Here is a 24471-nt window from a genome sequence, read left to right on the forward strand (position 1 = left end):
TCGATAAAAGTATCCAGTCATCTAATTCGTACTGAACATTAAACTTTTGTATCGAACCAGAAATATCACTGTAGTATACTAAGGCACCCTCCTGTGAAAAGTAGGAAGTAAATTCCTCTTCTCTACTCTTATACCAATGAAGAAGTGTTCCTGGTGGCAGCAAATTCATTTCTTTTAATCTGGACCGTAGAAACTCAGCTTCTTCCTTGGGTAGTCATAAATCTCTTATTAAATCATTGAGTAAACTCTTTAAGACTTTAACTTTCTATATCACACAGCCTTCTAGATTATGTTTCTGATGCCCATCAACAGGTCAATACAACATTTTACATTACAGCACTGTGTTATGGGTGCAGCAAAATTACCAGTATATTAATATTATAAAACATGAAATATAGTTTTGTGTAAAAAATGGTGCGCGATGTGCCATTTTTTGTTATCATTTCTGACTTCAGCACACAAAAGTACATAAAGCACAGCATATTTTTTTCATCGCAGGCCTGTGTAATTAGCAATATCATTATTCATTAATAACAAGATGAGGAATTTATTTTGTTGCGAAACGCATAAAACGTAGCCTATAACAACTAGAAGAATTATGTTTCACCTTCGTGAACTCATTTTCGTCTGTAGGATGGAGGAAACCAAACTGTCTGTGTACATATTTATCCCCCAACCATTGACGTTGAATATATAGGCCTATAAGTATGCAGACACTACCAATGAATCAATATAAGTTTCCGATAAAATAATGGTTGAAAAACAAGGCTTCGTATGGCATAAATGAATACTAGTAACATGAATAGTAGAATAATCTCAATATACGTTAAAAATAAAAAATTTGCTCTTGTACATATAATCGCCATGAAAGCCTATACGTCCTAATTATTCCCCTGAAAATAATGGTACATGATTCGAAAAAAAAATGCAATACAAAATAGCTATTTACCGAGAAGGAGTACATTTTTTTCATAATTTTAAGAGTAAATAATGTTAAGTCAAGCACTTTAAATTATATTTTTCGGAAAGTGCTTACTTTGTAATATGATTTTTACTTTCTCATTAGTAATAGACTGTAGATAAATGTTTTCGATGCTACAAAAATTATATCAATATTTACAGAAAAATGCAAGTTTTCAACATTCTTTATAGGCCTACTGAAAAATGGTTTCTGGCATATTTTCTGTATCCATTTTTCCCTCCTAAACTGTGATATATTATGAATATTTAGTACCTATGATTCAACTCATTTGTAAATTGTTGACACGCAGTATAGTACTTTTTAACTCTAAAATAATAGACCTACTTTTGTTATTAAAAAGGGGATCACAAAATGGCGACTATTGGCGACTGGCCTCACATTGATTCTTACCAACTCAATTTTTCTAGCAAGGAAAAAAGAAAGTGTCTCACATATATGAGTAGAGAATATCAAAAATTATTTATTTAAAAAGATATAGTTGAGGACATGAACATGGTTATATGGTAATCAAGGGAAAGATGAAGGTGATGAAGATAATGATGAAAATGGTGATGATGTAGGTAAATATGAAGAGAAAAATTATAGTGATACAATATGGGGATGGTGGTAATAATTATGATGATGGTGCTGAAGGAGAAAAAACAAGTTATCTGGGGAGTGTGATTGACAAAAATTCTTCACGCATATGAAGATGGTCAAAACTTGCTTATGGAGTTGACGTTGTCGCTTACGAGTATGTGCATCACGAAAGGAAGTCAAAGAATTAATTCATATTCAATATTTTTAAATGTGAACTTCTATTCCAGATACTGTACAAACTCAAAATTTATTCTATGGTTCTCCTTCATTACTTCAAATTTAACATACTAGAACTAATCTATGTAGGCCTATTTGTGCACAAATAATATTCTAACTCGAACTAATGATACCGGGACCTTTCCATATTTAAGGGGAGTTGGTCATTATCGCATGCAAAATAATGGTAAAAATAGCCTATCTTCTAGCAGTCATAAATATAATAGTCTACTATTTATCAGTGGTCTTTCATTTTTGTTAGCTATGTGTGTATACATATTAAGCTTTAAAATGAAAAAGAATGGCGACTCTAGAGTAAATCTGTATCCTTAAATTAATTTTTTTTAATTAAGCACAATTTTTTTTTAAATTCACTACATGTCTGTGATTAGGTACACTCTATTCACTTATTATAACACATATTGAATTGAAAATTTGACCACTTACTGCTAATAGATACTAAAACATACCCTACTAAAATTATTCATATATCTGTAATATTATGGGCATAGGGCTTATAGTAATCATCACCGTCAATAAATTAAAAAAAAATTGAAGATTAGTATAAGCCCTATGCCCATAATATTACAGATATTTTAATAATTTTAGTAGGGTATGTTTTAGTATCTGTTAGCAGTAAGTGGCCAAAATTTTAATTCAATGTGTGCTATGATAAGTGAATAGAGTGTACCTAATCACAGGTATGTAGTGAATTTATATAAAACATATGTTTAAATTCAAAAATTAATTTAAGGGTAAGATTTACACTAGATTAACCATTATTTTTTCATTTTAAAGTTTAATGTGTATACATATATCACTAAAAAAATGAAATAGCTGTTATAAATAGTATTACATCTATGACTGCTTGAAGATAGGCTATTTTTACCATTACTTTGCATGCGATAACGTCCAATTCCCCTTAAGAACATTGTAGTGTTGGATTAATAGAATATGTTTTCCATATATACAAACGTCCTATTCCTAAATTAACAATACAGGAACTACTGTGAATGTAAGAGAATATCGTTATCTATACCAGAACTATTTTTGCATCCGTAAAAACACTCTAGTGTAGATTGGCGAGATCAGAATGATTACCTTAATAGATTTGAATAAAGTAATTATTTCACATCACTTATAAACATATATTTTCAATATATATAAGATACTTGCACCTATTAGGTAAATCTAATTACATGTAGGCCCTAAAGTGTGTGCTTATGAAATTATTTATTATAATAATACTTAGGTATAATTATTGATAATCATTTAAAATGGAATAATCATATTATATTTGTAATAAATGTATGTAAAACATTATATTACTTTGTTGTTCTAAGAAATATTTTGTCAATTAACTGTTTACGTATAATTTATTTAGCATTATTTCAATCTATATTTTTGTATTCTATTATAGGTTGGGGTGGAACTTATAAATCCAACCTTTATCCATTAATTTTACTACAGAAAAAAGTATTAATAATTTGTTTAAAAAAGCAGAAAGATTATCCAACTGAATTGTTGTTTAAACATTTCAAAGTTTTCAACATTAAACAAATGTATTATTTTATTTTATTAAAATATTTTCATAGAAATTTTAATAACTTTGAAAGGTATATACATAAATATAGAACTAAAAATGTGAATTCTCTGCGTTTGTCTGAACCAAAATGTGAAAACCAATGCAGCTTTTTATGATAGCATTAGTCAAAGTCCCAGATTATTAAACAAATTTTATTCCAATATTATTTTAACCACGAATCCTCTCCAAATTAATTATATATATATATATATATTTTGGATTTATAGTTTGGGTTTAAACATATTAAACACTTTTTAATCTGTATTCACTGTCAATTTTAATTTTATTTTTGTCTGTATTGGAATCCCCTCCTGAGCACGAATCTTACTCATTCAGGAGTGCGATAGTTTATCTTTCATTGTATTTATTAACTTGTAATCATTTCAAACTTACTAGCAATAAAATAAATAAATAAATAAATAAATAAAAGAAGAACTATTGTCAGAATTGTGAGAATTTGAAATTAGTTTCATAAATAAATTAAAAAGTTTGAAAAAACAATTATAAACCAGATGCTCTTTCTGACACTTAATATCGCATAAAATAACAGTTAGTTAATTCTACTAAAACATAAATTTCGTTAGGCTAATTTCATTTTCGAAACATGAAAAGGTATAGGCTGTAAGACCTGTGTACCTATAGCACGAAATACAATGTGGCATTTAACAGCATTCAAGCTGTAAATAGGGTTGCCAGATTATACGTTTTTCCCGTAATCTTATGTTTTTTTTTTTTTCACCTTAAAAGCCTCTTCCATAATTAGAGGTTTATCTACGTTCTTCCCCCCGCAATATAATTATTTTCAAGATGGAGTCTATTAGGCCAGTATAAAAAGATTTATTTTCATAATGCTATATGTATTTACACTAATTAAATAAATTGTTAAAAAAAAAACTAGACGTTAGTGGCTTGTTGAGAATGAAAATGATGTTGCATCTTAAACAAAATACAATCAATGATACGCTAATCCCTGGGAAGTTAGCATACATATTTATTATTTTTTTGTGGAAATCTTACTTTTTTTTCCCCCTAAAACAAACCTGACAACACTAGCTACAAAAGTTTGTTTTATAGATACGGTACATTAATAAACAAACCAGATACTCTTCTACGTCGAAACTTCTTCGATGATGCCTCTCGACTGTGACAATCACAAAATATTCACTAATCAATAAACGAACTCAAAACTTTATAGCACAATCATGACACTACAGCAAATGTCCTCTGCTTACGTGTGGTCGAGTTTTCAAGTCTTACTTCTACTGTAGTATAAGACACACTGCACCAAGATAAGGCCATGGCAATGTAACGAGTAACATAGGAAGGAGGATAAAAAAGGAGGGACGCCTGCTAACACATTCACTCAATACATGATGCCATTAACATATATTATCACAGGAGACAGTTAGTATTGCCCGGATCATAAAGTAGCTGCAAAGAGTGGGGGAAGTGGGGAGAGGGGAGAGGAACAACTGGCATTGTAAAATGAGACGAGGAAGATTGTTAGAAAAGAAAATTATCACAGTCACGTGGTGTGTTTCCAGAAGTAGTACAGCTCTTGATTAGCAAGTGCTGAAGTAGTTTGACGCTTCTTTCATAATGTTTCATTTGGACAAGGTGCTGCAATTTACCGAACTAATATAACTTAACAAAGCTTGCATATGGGTTATTCTACAGTAACAAACAAGATAATTCAGTGCAAATAAGGAATTCTTAGTAGCGTAAATTATTATCTTATTGTTCCACAAACAGTTCAGTTGTGTTGTCACAAGTTGGTTACAAAGTAATCGTGTCTACATTTCTGTCTGTGTTCACTTTAAGTACTATATAGCTTGTCGCATATTAAGTTCCTTATATATGCTAGAAGAAACGTTTATATAATATGCAGTCGAACTTCTATAGGTAGGGTATCTCGAAGTAATTTTAACTTCCGGCTGCATTGTAAGCCATATAATTTGTGTGTATTGGAAGTAAATCCCGAAAAGACAAAGTTTATGATTATGTCTCGTGACCAGAATATTCTACGAAATGGAAATATAAAAATTGGAGATTTATCCTTCGAAGAGGTGCAAAAATTCAAATATCTTGGAGCAACAGTAACAAATATAAATGACACTCGGGAGGAAATTAAATACAGAATAAATATGGGAAATGCGTGTTATTATAGGGTTGAGAAGTTTTTGTTATCTAGTGTGCTGTCCAAAAATCTGAAAATTAGAATTTATAAAACAGTTATATTACCGGTTGTTCTGTATGGTTGTGAAACTTGGATTCTCACTTTGAGAGAGGAACAGAAATTAAGGGTGTTTGAGAATAAGGTTCTTAGGAAAATATTTGGGCTAAGAAGGATGAAGTTACACAACGCAGAACTGCACTTATTGTATTCTTCACTTGACATAATTAGCAACATTAAATCCAGACGTTTGACGTATGGGAGAATCCAGAATATATATATATATATATATATATATATATATATATATATATATATATATATATATATATATATATATATATATATATATATATATAGAGTTAGTTGGGAGACTGGAGGGAAAAAAGTCTTTTTGGAGGCCGAGACGTAAATGGAAGGATAATACTAAAATGGACTTGAGAAAGGTGGGATATGATGGTAGAGACTGGATTAATCTTGCTCAGGATAGGGACCAATGGCGGGTGAGGGCGGCAATGAACTTCCGGGTTCTCTAAAAACCATAAGTAAGGAACATTTTGACTGTTACGTCCAAATTCGACCTACACTAATAGAAAAAATGAAACTATTTGGTGGAACGATTTATTACATTGGCGTCATTCTATTTTGGTCGTCCTGGAAACGTTTACGTCATATGAGATAAACTCAGCAATGTGAATGAGTCCATTCCTACATATAAGGGAAGTCTGAAAATATGCATAACCTACTTGAGTTTATTGTAATCCATGGTGGAGTTTGCAATATAACCCATTTAAGAAAAATGTTATTCAGTTGTGATTTGAATTGTAAGCGAAACAGACATATACACAATTTTCGAGATATTCTTACGTGATCAACAGTATGCCAGTTAATTTTTAATTGTCTGTGGCTCAGAAACAGCTCTTCATTTCTCCTCTAAATAGTAAATTAATTATGTTTTATACACCTACTACTAGGTCCGGGGTTCGATCCCAGGTGGCGACAGGATTTTTTCTCGTTGCCAAACTTTCAGAACGGCCCCGAGGTTCACTCAGCCTCCTATAAAATTGAGTACCGGGTCTTTCCCGGGGGTAAAAGGGGGCCAGAGCGTGGTGCCGACCACACCACCTCATTCTAGTGCCGAGGTCATGGAAAGCATGGGGCTCTACCTCCATGCCCCCCAAGTGCCTTCATGGCATGTTATGGGGATACCTCTACCTTTTTTTTACACCTACTACTACTACTACTACTACTACTACTACTACTACTACTACTACTACTACTACTACTACTACTACTATTACTATTACTACTACTACTACTACTGCTACTGCTACTACTGCTGCTGCTGCTGCTGCTGCTGCTACTACTACTACTACTACTACTACTACTACTACTACTACTACTACTACTACTACTACAGGATTAACTGTTATACATATTTTCATTCCATTACACATACTTAAATCAATAAATCTTACATCACATTTTATTCATTTGTTCTAATTCCATTACCCTAATTCCTATAGGCCTATAGACGTTACATATGCAATCATAGGGGTTTCTTCACAACTCGAAGTTTGTAGTCTGTGGACTCAAAGTTATTAGAGTCATGCAGTCGGTACTCGGAAGAAATTTTGGTTGCAGTCAGTGTCAGTAAAAATGAACTCCAAACTCGATATAAATTCTTTTGAAAAAATTATAATTGAACTGTTTCGTTCCTGGTTAGGCCGATGGCTATTTCAAATTTGTAGACATTTCATCACGCGTTCAGCCATATTGTGTGGGAATAATGCATTATATGAGTAAATGCGACACGGTGTTTTACGAAGCAATTTCTGTCACTGTACCCATATATAGTAACATAATAATTTATAGGTACTCGTAGACTTTAAGTCTGAAACGTAGCTTCATGTTTTACGTGTGATAAATGACTTTACGCCATTAGGGCAGTTTCACTTCTATTAACATACAGTGAAATGAACTGTTGCGAAGGAGTCGTCGTTGTCGGATTGGGGTTCTTAGTAATCGTTGAGTTCATAGTTGAGTTCAGAGTCATAAGCCTAATAGTCGTAGGATTAATAGTAGCAATTCAAGCCGTAATCGTCGTTGGATTCATAATTGTGATCAGATTCGCAGTCGTTGTTGGATTCATAGTACCAATTGAAGCCGTAATCGTCTTTGGATTCATATTGTGATCAGATTCGCAGTCGTCGTTGGATTCATAGTAGCAATTCAAGCCATAATCGCCGTTGGATTCATAGTTGTGATCAGATTCGCGGTCGTCGTTGGATTCATAGTAGCAATTGAACCCGTAATCGTTGGATTTATATTGTGATCATATTCGCAGTCGTCGTTGGATTCATAGTAGCAATTGAACCCGCAATCGTCTTTGGATTCATATTGTGATCATATTCGTAGTCGTTGTTGGATTCATAGTAGCAATTCAAGCCGTAATCGCCGTTGGATTCATAATTGTGATCAGATTCGCGGTCGTCGCTGGATTCATAGTAGCAATTGAACCCATAATCGTTGGATTTATATTGTGATCATATTCGCAGTCCTCGTTGGATTCATAGTAGCAATGGAACCCTTAATCGCCGTTGGATTCATATTGTGATCAGAATCGCAGTCGTTGTTGGATTCATAGCAGCAATTCAAGCCGTAATCGCTGTTGGATACATAATTTTGATCAGATTCGCGGTCGTCGTTGGATTCATAGTAGCAATTGAACCAGTAATCGTCGTTGGATTCATATTGTGATCAGGTTCGCAGTCGTTGAATTCATAGTAGCAATTGAAGCCGTAATCGTCTTTGGATTCATATTATGGTCAGATTCGCAGTCGTCGTTGGATTCATAGTAGCAATTCAAGCCGTAATCGCTGTTGGATTCATAATTTTGATCAGATTCGTGGTCGTCGTTGGATTCATAGTAGCAATTGAAGCTTTGAAGCTGTAATCGTCATTGGATTCATATTATGGTCATATTCGCATGGATTCATAGTAGCAATTCAAGCCGTAATCGCTGTTGGATTCATAATTTTGATCAGATTCGTGGTCGTCGTTGGATTCATAGTAGCAATTGAAGCTTTGAAGCTGTAATCGTCATTGGATTCATATTATGGTCATATTCGCAGTCGTCGTTGGATTCATAGTAGCAATTCAAGCCGTAATCGCTGTTGGATTCATAATTTTGATCAGATTCGCGGTCGTCGTTGGATTCATAGTTGCAATTGAAGTCATAATCGTCGTTGGATTCATAATTGTAGTCAGATTCGTAGTCGTCGTTGGATTCATAGGGGTACAGAATCTTATATTCCAGCTTTTCTTTTTTAACTTTTCTTCGTTTTCCGTTTCTTTGAGTTTCTCCTTTTCCTGTCATTCATCCTCCATTCCTTCCCATCCTCTTTCCCCCTATCTTTGAAAACAATTCTTGTGATTTCTCTTTTTTTCTTTTTCGTTTCTCATAAGTTACTCCTTTTCCTTTGCTTACTCTGACATTCCATCTTTCCCTTCTCATTCTTCTTTCTGTTCATCTTATATTTCTCATTAATTATTATTTTCCCCATTCCGTTATTCTCCTTTCCATTTTCCATCTTCTTCTCTACGTCTCTTTTCGCTTCTTTTGTTTTCTTCTTATCTGTTTTTCTTCTATTTCCTTCATCTTGTTTTCATCGTCCATCTTTAGCTCCTCCGTTAAACCCATCTGCTTGCATTCAACCTTGTTCTTATTCCCTCTCTTTTCCGTTTCACTTTAACCCTAATTCTGTTTTCAATCCCTAACCTTTTGGTCCCTTATTTTTTATCTGCACTTTTATTTCCTTTTCTCTTCCTGTCTCTTTATCACTCTTCTTCTTTGACGTTGAGGTCAGACGTTCCGAGAATAATCCACATGATGAATTGTTAATTATACGACACAATCGTGTTGTAAATTATCTCGTTCGCAGGATTGTGGGACTCTCGTAACATTTACATTTATACTACATGTCAGTTTAATAAAGTGTGTGTAGATTATGGAAGGATTGTAAAACTTTTTAAATATAATTACCACTCCTATGCAAATGACACACTAAAACTGTGTTAATAGGCATGTGATACATATCTCTGAACCATCAAGTTATTACTGCCTTTTAACTGTATTAATTAATGAGAATGAAATGTTTTTTAAATATGTTGTTCCTGTTTGAAAGGAAACCGAAGGTTCAATGCCACACGGAATTACACACTCAATACCAATTCGGAATGACATTTGCAACGATAAAGTTGAGCTCCCAGCTCCACCGACTGTCCTGTACAATTGAGCCCAACATAAAGAGTTATGCACGTATAATTTATTATTATTACCGTATTATTATTATTATTACTCTTATTAAATTATTAATTAACTAGCCGTACCCGTGCGCTCCGCTGCACCTGTTAGAAATAAATATAAAGTAATTACATAATTAAAATAGGACGTTTGATCCAGGGAACAACTTTTACAACAGCGCAAGATAATCTGCTTCGCTCATTACCCAATTTTTTTTGCATTGCATTTATTACACATATATTTTATGTATTTTAACACGATTCAATTGAGCATAGTTAAAATTTGAATTATAAAATAATGGATTGCTAAGCTAACGTACTATTACTGCATACTAAATCAATACACTCTCGTTGTTCGTTAATTCTCTGAGATTAAAATGAGTGTACATAAATATTATTTTAAGAAATATAGAAAACGAATGTACAAAATAGCCTATCAAATTTTCTTTGCATAAGAAGCTATTTTAATCTTACCTGTCCTCGATTTACTCAGACGTTACTGTAATAACATTATAGCAATATGTCCCTCTAGAGAAACTACACTTTCCAATGGTGAAATAATAATTAATTATACAAATCGGTTAATTTAGCTTCTGATACTACTTCATACAAACACAGAAACATTCTCTGTAGGCTATGTTTAATAGCTTTCGATTGTTGATGTCCAAGGCCCCTGTTTCGATTGTTGTTGTCCAAGGCCCCTTATAGACGAAGTCATTTGTTCTTAATTAATTGCACCGTCTTAGATGGCGTTATTTTAATTTTAAAACTCATTTATCTCATGAAATATCAGTCCTATCAAAATTTTGTAAAGAATAAAGCTTATCGAAAATCATTTTTAAAGAAACTTTTGTTATGTAACATTTTTCACAAAAATCAATAATAAGCGAGATATTTCGATTTATTTAATTCAGGCCCCCTTATAACCCCCCTTTTAAATAAAGTATTTTGAATGCCATATAGCCTAAAATCTAAGTTATAACGAACTTAATTTATATTCCAATTTTCATATAAATCGGTTCAGCCATTATCGCGTGAAAAGGTAACAAACATACAGACAGACATACAAACAAAAATTTCAGAAATGCGATTTTCGGTTTCAGGGTGGTTAATTATATATGAAGAGCACAGGAAAAGAACGTGCTTTGTCCACTTTATCAAATTTTTCAGGAGAGCAATTTCAAAGTTTGAAACCGAATTCCATGGATACTAACGGAGATATTAATGAACACTGAAGTCAGTATGAAAGAACAGGTTATCTGAATGAATTTGAATTTAAGTTTGCGTCCTTATTTTTTAAAATTGTAGTTTTATTGACATTTACGTAAAGTAATGTCATAAGTTACAGGGAAAAAACGTGCTTCTTGTGTACGGAGGAATTAATTTTAGATTAAATATTACAAGTAAAGCTGTTTTCTTCCGGAAACGTGTTTGTATGTCTGTTTGTGCGTATTGTGTGTATAGAAATTTTGAATTAACATTCAGAATTTCAAAATCACGGGATTGACAGACCTTTAAATGATAACATAACGTTAAACATTTTCTCTTTCCTTTTTTAACTTTTTCTGTAATGAAGGGAGTGGGGAATAATAATAATAATAATAATAATAATAATAATAATAATAATAATAATAAAGATCACTTTTGTCACAAAATGTGCAGGGCCTCATAAGAATAAAACAAGATCAATTCTGTCCCAAAACACACAAGGTATAATAATAATAATAATAATAATAATAATAATAATAATAATAATAATAATAAAGATCACTTTTGGCTTAAAATACACATGAAGTAATAATAATAAAAATCACTTTTGTCCCAAAATGCACAAAGCCTAATAATAATAATAATAATAATAATAATAATAATAATAATAATAATAATAATAATAATAAAGATCTCTTTTGTGCAATTTTGTCCCAAAATGCACAGGACATAATAATAATAATAATAATAATAATAATAATAATAATAATGCTCACTTTTGACTCAAAATGCACAGAGCCTAATAATAATAATAATAATAATAATAATAATAATAATAATAATAATAATAATAATAACAATGATCACTTTTGTTCCAAACTGCACAGGACCTAATAACAATAAAAATCACTTTTGACCCAAAATGCACAGCCCAGTCTAGTGTGGAAGGTTTGTGTAAAACACTCTATCTTCGTGTCCACGAAATTCCTTTAAAATCTGGAGGTCCTAATACTTTTCCTTCGATATTACCAGAGAAGTTTCTTTGTTAGAAATAATATTACCGATATTTAAATTATTAGCGGAAATAAAATAAATTATTCAAAATAATTTGTGTTTTACCTCTGTAAGCAGGACATGGGTATTCTTCAGATTGCTGCTCTCGAAATCGCAGTGAAGCTCTCACCACCGATGAAATCCTAGTTCCATTACACATCACGATGTTGAATGAGATGAGGGTGTTCCTTTGTGATGATTACCCCTCTGATGGGCCTTGTAAGAAATGAATATTTCCTCAAATATTTCTTCTGCAGAAATGACTCCCAACTTCCCATCATATCTTGATTGAACACCACAACATCAAAAGGCGTAGGTTTACTTCGAGCTTGTACCATGATCCGCACCCAACCCATTGGAAGTTCTGCTACTGCTTTTGTATTAGTTAGTCCTATATTTTATTACATTCCATAAACGAATGTTTCATTCTGTTCATAAGTTTCAATTCGTTCACAAGATAATTAAGATACTTCAGAACAATATAATTCTTGCTTTGGCCTGAACATGAATCACAACAATTTTCAAGATATCCGCTTTGTTGTCCATTATTCCTGTCACAAAGTGATTTAAAAAGGATACGACTTCATTGGCTCCTTTTCTACCATTATCTTCAGTACAACTAAAAAACAATGAAGTTTCATCTGAAATTTGATGAATATTGAAAGAGTAAACAGATAATTGCCTTCTGTAATACTAATAGACATCATTGATACTAATGTACTTTAAGCATACATTTTTTCGTAGTCCATGAAAATTGCTTCTGTTTCTTCAAGCTTCCGACTTCTTAAACGAGCATTCCTCTTTCTGGTATAAAATATTTCAACTTTAAGTTTATAGACCTTGTTGTTACTGATGATCTTATTAATTTATTCCAAAACTTGTTTCTTCATGTTGCCATCTAAATTATTTTCAGTCAGTCTTGCATTCAGCACTTCCATCTCAGCTGTGTACTTATCATATGCATGTATCACTCCTTGGATATCCAAATGCTATATTGAATTTGGTGTTGAACATTATTCTGTATGTTTCATATGAAATTATTAAATTTTGGTATTTTTTCTTGAACATTTCATACATCTTTTTCACTGATAGTTGTTCTGGGAGATACAATTTATTGGTCCTTACATTGCTGTAATGAATGATCGCTTTCGATAAACTGGAATTATTGTAATGAGCCCAGCCATATGTAATGATTGTTGATTTCAGTCTTCTAAATCATTAAATTGCCTTATAATACTTGATCTTTCTTCAGCACTTACTTCCTCGAAACACTTTAACTAACAGTTGCAGTCTTCTCCTACTTCATGTGATTGAACCCTTAATTTCTTCATGACTGTAGTCATTCTCCCTCGTACTTTCTTTTTCTTAACACTGTTAGAAGTCGAAGGTCTCTGAGTTCCATCCTCAGATGAAGTACTCAACATTCAATAATATAATAATATTAATAATATTATTAAAATTTAAGTGACAAATTTACAACACTTATACTTCTAAACTGAATTTCTCAAACTAAAAAGATTTATACTTGTACATAAAGTTTATGCAGCAAGAACGAATTTTCTCATTATAACAATAATGAAAAACAATGGAATATTATTTTTACTCCAATTCCCTTCTTCCTGCTATAACATGCATGCCAATCCGTAAGGAAACTAAAAATTAAATCACAGAAACAGTGGACAGAGCACATTATTTCCCTGTAGTGAGAGGACTTAGCACGTTCTTTCCCTGTACGCCAAATCTAAAATCTCTTGTAGCACTTCGACTATTCAAATTATCACATTGGTCGATTAATAACTTTAAACTACATGGAATCCTGCATCTCATAGCATGCATAACTCATTTTTGAAAAAAAGTGGACAAAGCACGTTCTTTTCCTGTGCTCTTCATATGTTAGGACCAATTACTTTTGGAAAATCGAAAATTACCAGAAAAATTTCGGCTACAGATTTATTATTAGTATAGATTAATTCATTCATTCATTTGTTTATTTCTTAACGATCACACAAAATATACTGTGCTTTATTTGCAATTCACATTACATTAGTTGGAAAAGAAAGGGAGCAACATTAACAAAAGACATAGTTCATTTTCATATATTATAACCTTCTAGCAATGTCACATGTTTTATTGTAACAATTTTATATAACATCAACCATTAACAGATTTTGGTAAAGTATTCGGAGTTCCTCCTGATCCAACAAGTAATATGCCTGTTACTGTTGGGAATTACAACAGATCTGCACTTGATGCCGTTGTATGGAGCAGAAAAATGGACATTACGACGAAGTGAAGAGAAGCGAATAGAAGTATTTGAAATGTGGATATGGAGAAGAATGGAACGTGTGAAGTGGACAGGCAGAATAAGAAATGAAGCTGTGTTGGAAAGAGTGGGTGAAGAAAGAATGATGCTGAAACTGAGTAGGAAGAAGAAAAGGAATTGGTTGAGTCACTGGCTGAGAAGAAACTGCCTACTGAAGGATGCACTGGAAGGAATGGTGAAAGGGAGAAGAGTTCGTGGCAGAAGAAGATATCAGAAGATAGACGACATTAAGGGGTCAGTACAGCTTACAGCAGTAAAATTTTGGAAATATTCAACATTTTTTTCCTCCATTACTGAATCTTGTACAATAATGAAAATTAGTATGTGTAAAACACTGTCCTTCTGCTATATAAGAAAATATTTTTGCGATTTAAAAAATATTATTTATTTATTTATTATTTTTTCAAAATTCAGTTCATCGTGCAGTGATGAAGCGTTCCCCACATAACTCAAAAACTATCCAACATTCTGTAATGAAATTTTTATGTGCATTTATACATGTCTTATCTACAATATGATATAAAATCACTTCTCTACCTTTGATAGATTGTCTGATAAAAAATATATTCATTTTAAAAAATGGTTAAATATCAGTATTTTCTTCTAACACACAATAAAAAATATTATTTGTTAAGGAATGTAGTTGAAAGAGCATGATATTGTAAATATGAATTTCAGCAGTAAAATAAAAGGGAGAGAACATGAAAAAGTTAAAAATAATGTTTTTAATCCTAAAAATATTTTTTTCACATAGTAGAAGGACAGTGTTTTACACATACCAATTTTCATTATTGTACAAGATACAGTAATGGAGGGAAAAAAAAGTTGGATATTTCCAAAAATTTTACTGCTGTAAGCTGTACCTAACCCCTCAAGATACAGATCATATGAGAAGACAAAGAGGAAGCAGAAAATAAGAAAGATTGGAGAAAGCTGCGTTTGCAATGAAAGACCTGCCTTTGGACAGAACACTGAATAATGAATGATGATGCACTTGATGCCACATGCCTTTAATGTAATTTGCCAACTCTAAATATTTATTAGACTGCATTTGGTCGGAATATTCCACCTGAAGACCGTTAGAGATACAGCGATACCAGTCAATGACTATCTATTCAGCGTATGTATTATATCAACTATATTAGATTTGTTATGTGAAATAGTTGCAGTGGTAATAAAACTAATAATTACACTCAAACCGAAGGCGTACCCATGGGATCACCCATTTTCAACATACTAGCAAAAATATTTATACACCACATAGAACAAACATACATACTAAACAAAGACGACAACAACAAACACGCAGACAACATCATATATTGGCATAGATACGTAGATGACATACTAATACTATATAAAGGAAACAAAAGACAGATACAAAACCTGCATCAACACAAATAAAATACACCCAAAGCTACATTAGAAATTGAAAACAACAAATCCATAAATTTTCTAGACATCACAATAACAAAAGTCGACAACAAACACACATTCAAAGTCTACAGAAAACCCACAACAACAACAACAACAATAACAACAACAACACACATACACAACACATCCAATCACCCAACCCAACATAAACAAGCTGCATTCCGAACAATAGTACTCAACAGACTACTAAACATACCAATGAACCAACATGATTACAAAGAAAAGCTAAACACAATCAAATACATAGCACAAGAAAACGGATACAACTCCAACATAATAGGCAACATAATACGAAAGACAAAACATAATCACAAAAAACGTAAGAATACAACACAAAAAATACATCACATGCGAAAACAAAAACACACACAAGATTGCAACCTCATTCAAGAAATTAAATTACAACATCGCATACAGAACAAATAATACTCTACAAAAACATCTCAACACACAAACAAACAAATACAACCACACAGGCGTATACAAACTCAAATGTAACACCTGCAAAAACTTCTACATAGGACAGGCAGGCAGATCATTTCAAACACGTTACAAAGAACACATCACAGCCATAACAAAATTACAAAACACTTCCACATATGCAGAACACATCACAAATGCTAACCACACCTACAGAGACATCAACGCAGACATGGAAATTCTACACATCCAACCAAAAAGCCAGAAACTAAACACACTAGAACAATACGAAATATACAGACACACAAAAACACATCCAAATGAAATTCTCAACACACAACTCAATTTCAGGACACACACATTGTGTGACTCCACATTACACTACATCAACACACCCCACAGGAAACAAAACAAAAGGCGCCGAGAACAGCAAGAACCAGTTCTGATGATGGCCAATAGCAGGCCGAAACATGTTAACAAGGAAGTAAAATTTAACACGTTAAAGACACATAATACGTTTTCCGAAGTAATAATATGTGTTTCAATAATAATGAAATTAAGAGGAGAAAGTGAAAAGGAAGAGCTGGCGCGGAGGAAGAAAGAAGTGGAGAGGTGGGAGACAAAAGGTGAGATAATGGAGAAGAAATATAAAGAGGAAAACAAAGAAAAACATAAAGGGAGACAAAGGAAAATATGATGAAGACAAGGAAGAGAAAATAATGTAGAATGAAGAGGAAATCTAACGAAGAGTGAATGAAGACTAAAAGAAAGAGAATAAAAAGGATGAAGAGAAAAGGAAAGAAAAGAGAGGAGGAAACAAATGAGAGGAGAATAGAGTTACAAGATGTTTTGTCACTTAAGCTTACATTATCTAGTATCTGATTTTTCAATGGTTTTTATTCGCATAGGCCTTCATGGTGTATAAACATAGCTGAAAAATATGATAAAGTAAGCTTGGCAAGACTGTAAGTTTGAAAACATGTTAGATAACTGGATGCGGACGAGTCTACAAACCGACATGAAAAGAAGCTTCCTTGAAGCTTTCCCTTTCAAGTTGGAAAAGTCGTAAAGCACCAGTCGACCTAGAAACGTCTAAAGAGGCTCCCACTGTTTGTGACATTCAAAAATCGTAGTGGAGGCTTTAGAGAAAATGTTCTTGTATTCATTTCGGTTGAAGAAGCCATAAAACTGTTAGTATGGGTGAGGACTGGCAGCTTGAGTAGGAGCAGCCGTAAAACCGAACAATAACGGCTGCAGAACTGTGTGCGGCAAGCGAACTCCGCTGTAATTGCCTACAGACTCACTGATTTGCTAACCACATGAGCAGAGTTGAGAGTAGACTTCTTTAAAATTATATTTTTTGATTACTATTCTTAGGTATTGTACTAGTCCTATTTAAGTGATGATATTGTGTGCTATCACTACCAGATAGTACCTCAAGGCACATATGTGGACATAGAGAAGATTACATTCATATTGTTTTTGAATGTGAACATACAAAAGAAATACGGATGAAATTTATAAATGAAAAGTTTCTACAAATGAATAAAGAAATAGCTATAAGAAAACTTATGAATAATAATAATAATAATAATAATAATAATAATAATAATAATAATAATAATAATAATAAAAGGTAAAGGTATCCCCGTAACATGCCATGAAGGCACTGGGGGGGGGCATGGAGGTAGAGCCCCATGCTTTCCATGACCTCGGCACTAGAATGAGGTGGTGTGGTCGGCACCACGCTCTGACCGCCTTTTACCCCCGGGAAAGACCCGGTACTCAATTTTATAGGAAGCTGAGTGAACCTCGGGGCCGTTCTGAAAGTTTGGCAACGAGAAAAAATCTTGTCACCACCTGGGATCGAACCCCGGACCTTCCAGTCCGTAGCCAGCTGCTCTACCAACTGAGCTACCGGGCCGCCTAATAATAATAATAATAATAATAATAATAATAATAATAATAATAATAATAATAATAATAATAATAATAATAATAATAATAATAATATGAAGTTACAAAGGCAAATAAGTATATATCTTTTTTGGTAAAAAAAAATTAGAATGGAAAGAATAAAAAGAAATAGCTAGAATTGAATGAAAAAAAATGGATAAAAAAAGGTTTAATTTTTAATAGTACTATCAATAAATAAAATAAAAAAATGTATATATATATATATATATATAATATTCAAAAGTTTTAAATATACTAGAACAATGGAAGATCTGCACATTGTAGATTGAAACGTGAAGTACATCTTAGGCAAATGAACAAAGACTACTTACTTACTGGCTTTTAAGGAACCCGGAGGTTCATTCCCGCCCTCACATAAGCCCACCTTTGGTCTCTATCCTGAGCAAGATTAATCCATTCTCTATCATCATATCCAACCTCCCTCAAATCCATTTTAATATTATCTTCCCATCTACGTCTCGGCCTCTCCAAAGGTCTTTTTCCCTCCGGTCTCCCAACTAGCACTCTATATGCATTTCTGGATTCGCCCATACGTGCTACATGCCCTGCCCATCTCAAACGTCTGACTTTAATGTTCCTAATTATGTCTGGTGAAGAATACAATGCGTGCAGTTCTGTGTTGTGTAACTTTCTCCATTCTCCTGTAACTTCGTCCCTCCTAGCCCCAAACATTTTTCTAAGAACCTTATTCTCAAACACCCTTAATCTCTGATCCCCTCTCAAAGTGAGAGTCCAAGTTTCACTACCTTAAAGAACAACTGGCAATATAACTGTTTTATAAATTCTAATTTTCAGATTTTATGACAGCAGACTAGATGACAAAAGCTTCTCAACCGAATAATAACACGCATTTCCCATATTTATTCTGCGTTTAATTTCCTCCCGAGTGTCATTTGAACAAAGACTAATTGTATCAATATACTAAAATGAATTGAGTTTTGCACAAAACTAGTCCCAAGTGCAAGCTAAAACCTGATATGAAATAGTTAAGTTTAGAAATTATATTAAACATTGTATATCTATATGTAAATTATAAAGTATGTAATGTAAGTTTTCAATGATTATATGTATGTATATATTTTTTGTCTGTGAACTATAATATATATCATATCATATCATATATCACTATCAGATAGAGAATTTAAGAACCTTCCATTCAATTTTAACGCATTTTACTATCTTCAAAATCTGTCCTTATTTTGTAGGAGCGAGAAACGTCGTCAGCGTTAAAATATCAAAATTTTAAGCATACTTAAAAGATAAATTATAATATAATTTCTACTACAATTTCGTTTACTACCTGACAAAAGTGAATCCGCCTGATATTTATTCCATTGTGAAGCGGAATCTTTGCTTGCAGATATCGAGTAATATACTGCAATAATGAACTACTAGACTACATAATGATAACATCTTAAAATTTGGATATCCTCCACAAATACTTTGTCACTACGAAATCAGTCGTCTCCAACCATTATTATTTTCCTTCTTTGTTGAGTTATTTTTATAAGTGGAAAATTGCAACAAGCTTCGCTGCTTTCGGGAAGGGTTATAGAAGTTCACTAAGCAATATCCAGTCATGAATTCAAGGGGGTAAGCTAGTTAAATGCCAAGTTTTAAAAAACTTGATTAAAAATTAAGAAATCTATTTTTGGGGGGTCATACACGGGTCGCTTAGTTAGCATAATAAGTAGCTACAGAATGTAAGGTTCAGTTCTGGATGGTGAAGGGATTTTTCTTGTTAAGGGGGGTGATATAGGCCTATCCTTGCAGATATTCGTAAAAAATAAATGTATATATTAAGGCAACATGGACCACGAAATTGACCTTTTCAAGAACCAAACTATTTATCAAAATGTATAAGATTCGAAATGTTTGCTTCTTCCCCTTTAACATTATTTGTAGTTTGAATAAATTATTGTAACGATTAATATTTTATCTAATATAATTTGTATTGATATAACTACATACATTTCAATTTTCAATACATAAAAGATACAGTACACACACAACTTTTGAATTAAGTTTGTTCAAACTTAATCAAGAATTATTTTAAAAGTAACAAACAAACAAACAACATTATTTACTGGTACTGTTACTGGTTGCAATATATGACCAAACCCTTTTCAAGATTCTCGACTGAGAAATTGTTTCTATTGCCTCTCAACATACACTTGAAGGACGAAAAGGTTCTTTTCAGAGCACATGAAGTCATAGGTGCAAATTTCATCGCTGCTACTGCAGCAAGTACCCACAGTAATTGACAATTGAAGCTTTCCTCCTGGAGAATGGAGCACACATTTTTCATTTTTTCAAACCCTGGATTCCTCTGCAATACTTTCTTCAGTTCTAATGTGATGGCTTCACCCACGAATCCTGGTAATTGTTTCTATAGAAGCGAGTCAATGACACCAATTGCATCTTTCAGTTGTAGCGACGAAGATTTCAAGTACCGGTACTCAATATATTTTGGAAGATCACTGAAATGTACCTTGAGGAAAGCAAGGGAGCCATAGATGTTGTCACTGCTAAGTACAGATTTTGCCTCAGGAATTGAGGCAGCCTCCTCCACGTCGAGTCTGTTCTTTCTTTCCTCTCTCTCTCGAAATGTATTGATATTTCTTTCAAAATAAAAAAAAATCAATAACTACTGCATTATTGCAGTAGATACAGGATAACGCTTATTAGGTTCTTTAGGTACTAAGGTTCAATTTAGATTTTTTAAGGTTCAGCAGACCTCCCACGACAATGATTCGGGAAAGTATTGAAGAAATTAGGAGTTCAGAAGCAAGAAAAAAAAATTGGTAAAAACCTATAAATCCAGTCCCTAGTTATGAGCTACAGTTTATCTGGTTTTAAATGAGAAAGCAAGCATAGCATATCAACTTCTCAGCAATAAATGTAAGATTACATAGATCCAATGCTACATGTTACGAATTTATAGTATATATTTCTGAACATATTTTGTACATTTTAAGGGTATAGCTTCATGCATAATAAAGGAGTTTTAGAGCATGAAATTCCTAACTGTATTGATTGTAATGATAATGTCTTCTAACGGCATTGTATTAGTCGTTTAAACATTAGCCATGCCAAGTGTAGGTTCGTAACTCTCACAGAAGTTACAGTGGACCAATCCAGGAGGACTCAGTCTTCGATGATAATGATGGCAACATGGCGACATTGATAATGGTGATGATGTTAAATATTGTTAAAATACTAGCACGTATAATTTTATTATGAGAAGATACTGATACATCGTGCAACGACGTTCTCTTTACCTGATTGGACAATATTTCAAGCGTTTTTTCTTAAAAAAAAACTCTTTTCCTGTTGAAATAGACGCATGTTTGATTACATTATCTTATCCCCTCCTTAGGTTTACTGATTGTTTTTGTAAATGACGGAAATTGACAAAACAAGTTCCAAATACGTCCTCCATTTCGCCCTGCCTCCTTAGTTAACAATATTTTGGCTGTCTTGACAAGTGACTGCTGACCTTTACGTGATCTGTCTTAACCCTTCTTCTTTCCTACCCCCTCCTCACCCTCCTACTTGAGCATCACCCTCTTGCAACTCCCACCCTCAAAGCCACTTGTTGAAAGGAAAATCTCACTTATTCTTCATTTAACCACTGTCACATAACCCATTTCCTCCGCCCCACATCACTCAGCTATATTTCTGGTATTCTCTTTGCAGAAAACATTTTGTCGTGGTTTAGGAATATCATAATTCAAAGTCTGGATAAGTTGAATTACTTATTCAATTGAACTATACCTGAAATGATTTCCCATACCTATGTTGAGGATTGAGACACATTTAGGAACCTAGCTGTAGCTGAGTTTGCCGACAGTTTCTCATTAAAAAGGGACAGGAGTTCAATCCCTGCCAGATTTTGGTTCTTTTGATTGAGGAAAAGACTGTGGTTCAGGTTTTCTCCGAGCATTTCTCTTTTTCTTGTTATTTTCATTCTATAAATACGCCACTAGAGCCTTGTGATATTGAATAATAAATAAAAATATTCATGGCCCGACATCCTATAGGGGGCCAAAACTTTCTGATTGCCTCCTCTATATCCGATACTGGACTTCTTATTCTTAAATACCAATTTCCTTCCTCTGGGTATGAAATTATGGACCTCTGATTTAATGACAGCATGATATGATTATCAGTGTTAAAGAATATTTTTCATTAAGGTATGATTCGATACTTGCAATGGCCAAAAATTGCCAATTGTGTATTTATTATTATTATTATTATTATTATTATTATTATTATTATTATTATTATTATTATTATTATATAGTCAACTCCGGTTATAGTGAACCTCTGCGGACCAACATATCCGATGTTCACTAAAACCTAAGTGTCTGTTTTTATAATATTGACGTTGTTATACATACAGTATTAACGCCCGTTTGGGTCAGACCACGTTCAATATCAGTAGACTACTAATGTTCGCTATATCTTTCAACTTAAACACTTTACGCTTTGATATCCTGATGTTCACAGTTCGAAACTTTAATCTAATCTGACCATGTAGGGAGTAGGCAGTGACCGATTTTGCACCTCTTCATTTAACTCTTCTTATATTTTGCTCTTTCTATATACTGTACTTTCTTTCGCGTGTTAATTTGCATGTTTTGTTAATGTAGCTTTTAAATCAGATCTCTCGAGAGCTTCGATATGATTGGTTGTAATCTAGTCTTATTTTGTTTTTGTGAAAGTATGCTTATTTAATAATCCTACACATTTAAATAGTAGTCGATAACCATTTTTTGCATGTACAGTAGTGGCAAAAAAAAACCGGACCGACCCATGTAGCTGATTTCAGAGCCTTGTTCGCTCCAGAGCACGATAGACTGGTAACTAAGACTGCTGGTAAAATTCATGTTCTGGTAATAATAAGTTAATTAAGTAGTAAAATATCGCTGCAATCGAAAAGTATTGGGAATAAATTTGAATAAGGAACAAAAAAAAGTTTCCTTCCCAGGCAGGATTCGAACCACGAAAGTCTTAGTTACCAGTCTACCGTGCTCTGGAGTGAACAAGGCTCTGAAATCAGCTACAAGGGTCGGTCCGGTTTTTTTTTTTTGCCACTACTGTACGTAACACAGTCAAACACAATTTTTGTATTCTTTTTAAATGATTCTTAATATGGCAACACAAGTGATATACGCATTTTTAACAATATCCATGTACATTTATTTTAACGTAATATGATATGGTTAAAGGTAAAAAGGTAAAGGTATCCCCGTGACATGCCATGAAGGCACTTGGGGGACATGGAGGTAGAGCCCCATGCTTTCCATGACCTCAGCACTAGAATGAGGTGGTGTGGTCGGCACCACGCTCTGGCCGCCTTTTACCCCCGGGAAAGACCCGGTACTCAATTTTATAGGAGGCTGAGTGAACCTCGGGGCCGTTCTGAAAGTTTGGCAACGAGAAAAAATCCTGTCGCCACCTGGGATCGAACCCCGGACCTTCCAGTCCGTAGCCAGCTGAATATGATATGGTTACTTAACTTAATTCCGATTAGAATTTTAAAGCAATGTTTTATTCACAAGATATCTCTAATTATCAATGTCTGAAGATGCCATACGTTAATTTTAAAATACAATGTAAATTTATAATTGCATAATTTACATTAAAGATAAGTCATATGATTGAATATCATTCTTTTTTTAATTTATTAGGCCTACTCGACTTACTGGAATTTTAAAAAATGAATTGAAAACTCTCCGGGAACTTTGGTTTCATTAGCAATTTTTTTATTATACTTAAGAAATAAATAATCCTTTGCTGTATTTGAATCACAAATTATGAGTCTAATAGAGTAGGCCTGTACAACTAGTCTGCAACTGATGACATAATTCATTGAACTGTTTGTCTTACGCAGTTTCTTCTTTTAGAAGGAAGGGCCCTAAAATAAATATCCACTTCTCTTCTTGTTATGAAAATTATATTTCATCGAACATATTTGCCTAAGTTTAATTACTTAAGAGTAGAGAAAACATGTCCATTATTGAGCTTAAATGAAAACTGGATGAACATAACATTCTAACTTTAATTTAAAACTACACAAATCAATTCCCTAGGAAAATTTTCTTTGTATCTGCACTTTACTGGATTCCATTTGGAGCGGATGAGTTGAAAATAAAATGGAGGAGGATTTGATATGTAAAACAACATTCACGGCTTTGTTCTTCAAA

The 24471-nt window shown here is 33.2% G+C and overlaps 2 long non-coding RNA genes across 3 annotated transcripts in view; one reads left to right on the forward strand and one right to left on the reverse strand.

Moving 5' to 3' along the window:
* LOC138695311 (uncharacterized) overlaps positions 1-4759 on the reverse strand; it is a 55764-nt gene extending 51005 nt beyond the window's left edge. Inside the window, exon 1 of one of the 2 annotated variants that reach the window (XR_011331126.1) lies at positions 4460-4759. This is a non-coding gene — a long non-coding RNA (uncharacterized lncRNA). The remainder of the gene's footprint in view (positions 1-4459) is intronic. The other variant, XR_011331125.1, reaches the window with a different exon arrangement.
* Positions 1-24471, forward strand: part of LOC138694710 (uncharacterized) — a 680210-nt gene that overhangs the window by 198599 nt on the left and 457140 nt on the right. The gene's annotated exons all lie outside the window — the stretch shown is intronic.

This window comes from Periplaneta americana, chromosome 2, assembly GCF_040183065.1.
Source record: "Periplaneta americana isolate PAMFEO1 chromosome 2, P.americana_PAMFEO1_priV1, whole genome shotgun sequence".
NCBI classification, from domain to species: domain Eukaryota; kingdom Metazoa; phylum Arthropoda; class Insecta; order Blattodea; family Blattidae; genus Periplaneta; species Periplaneta americana.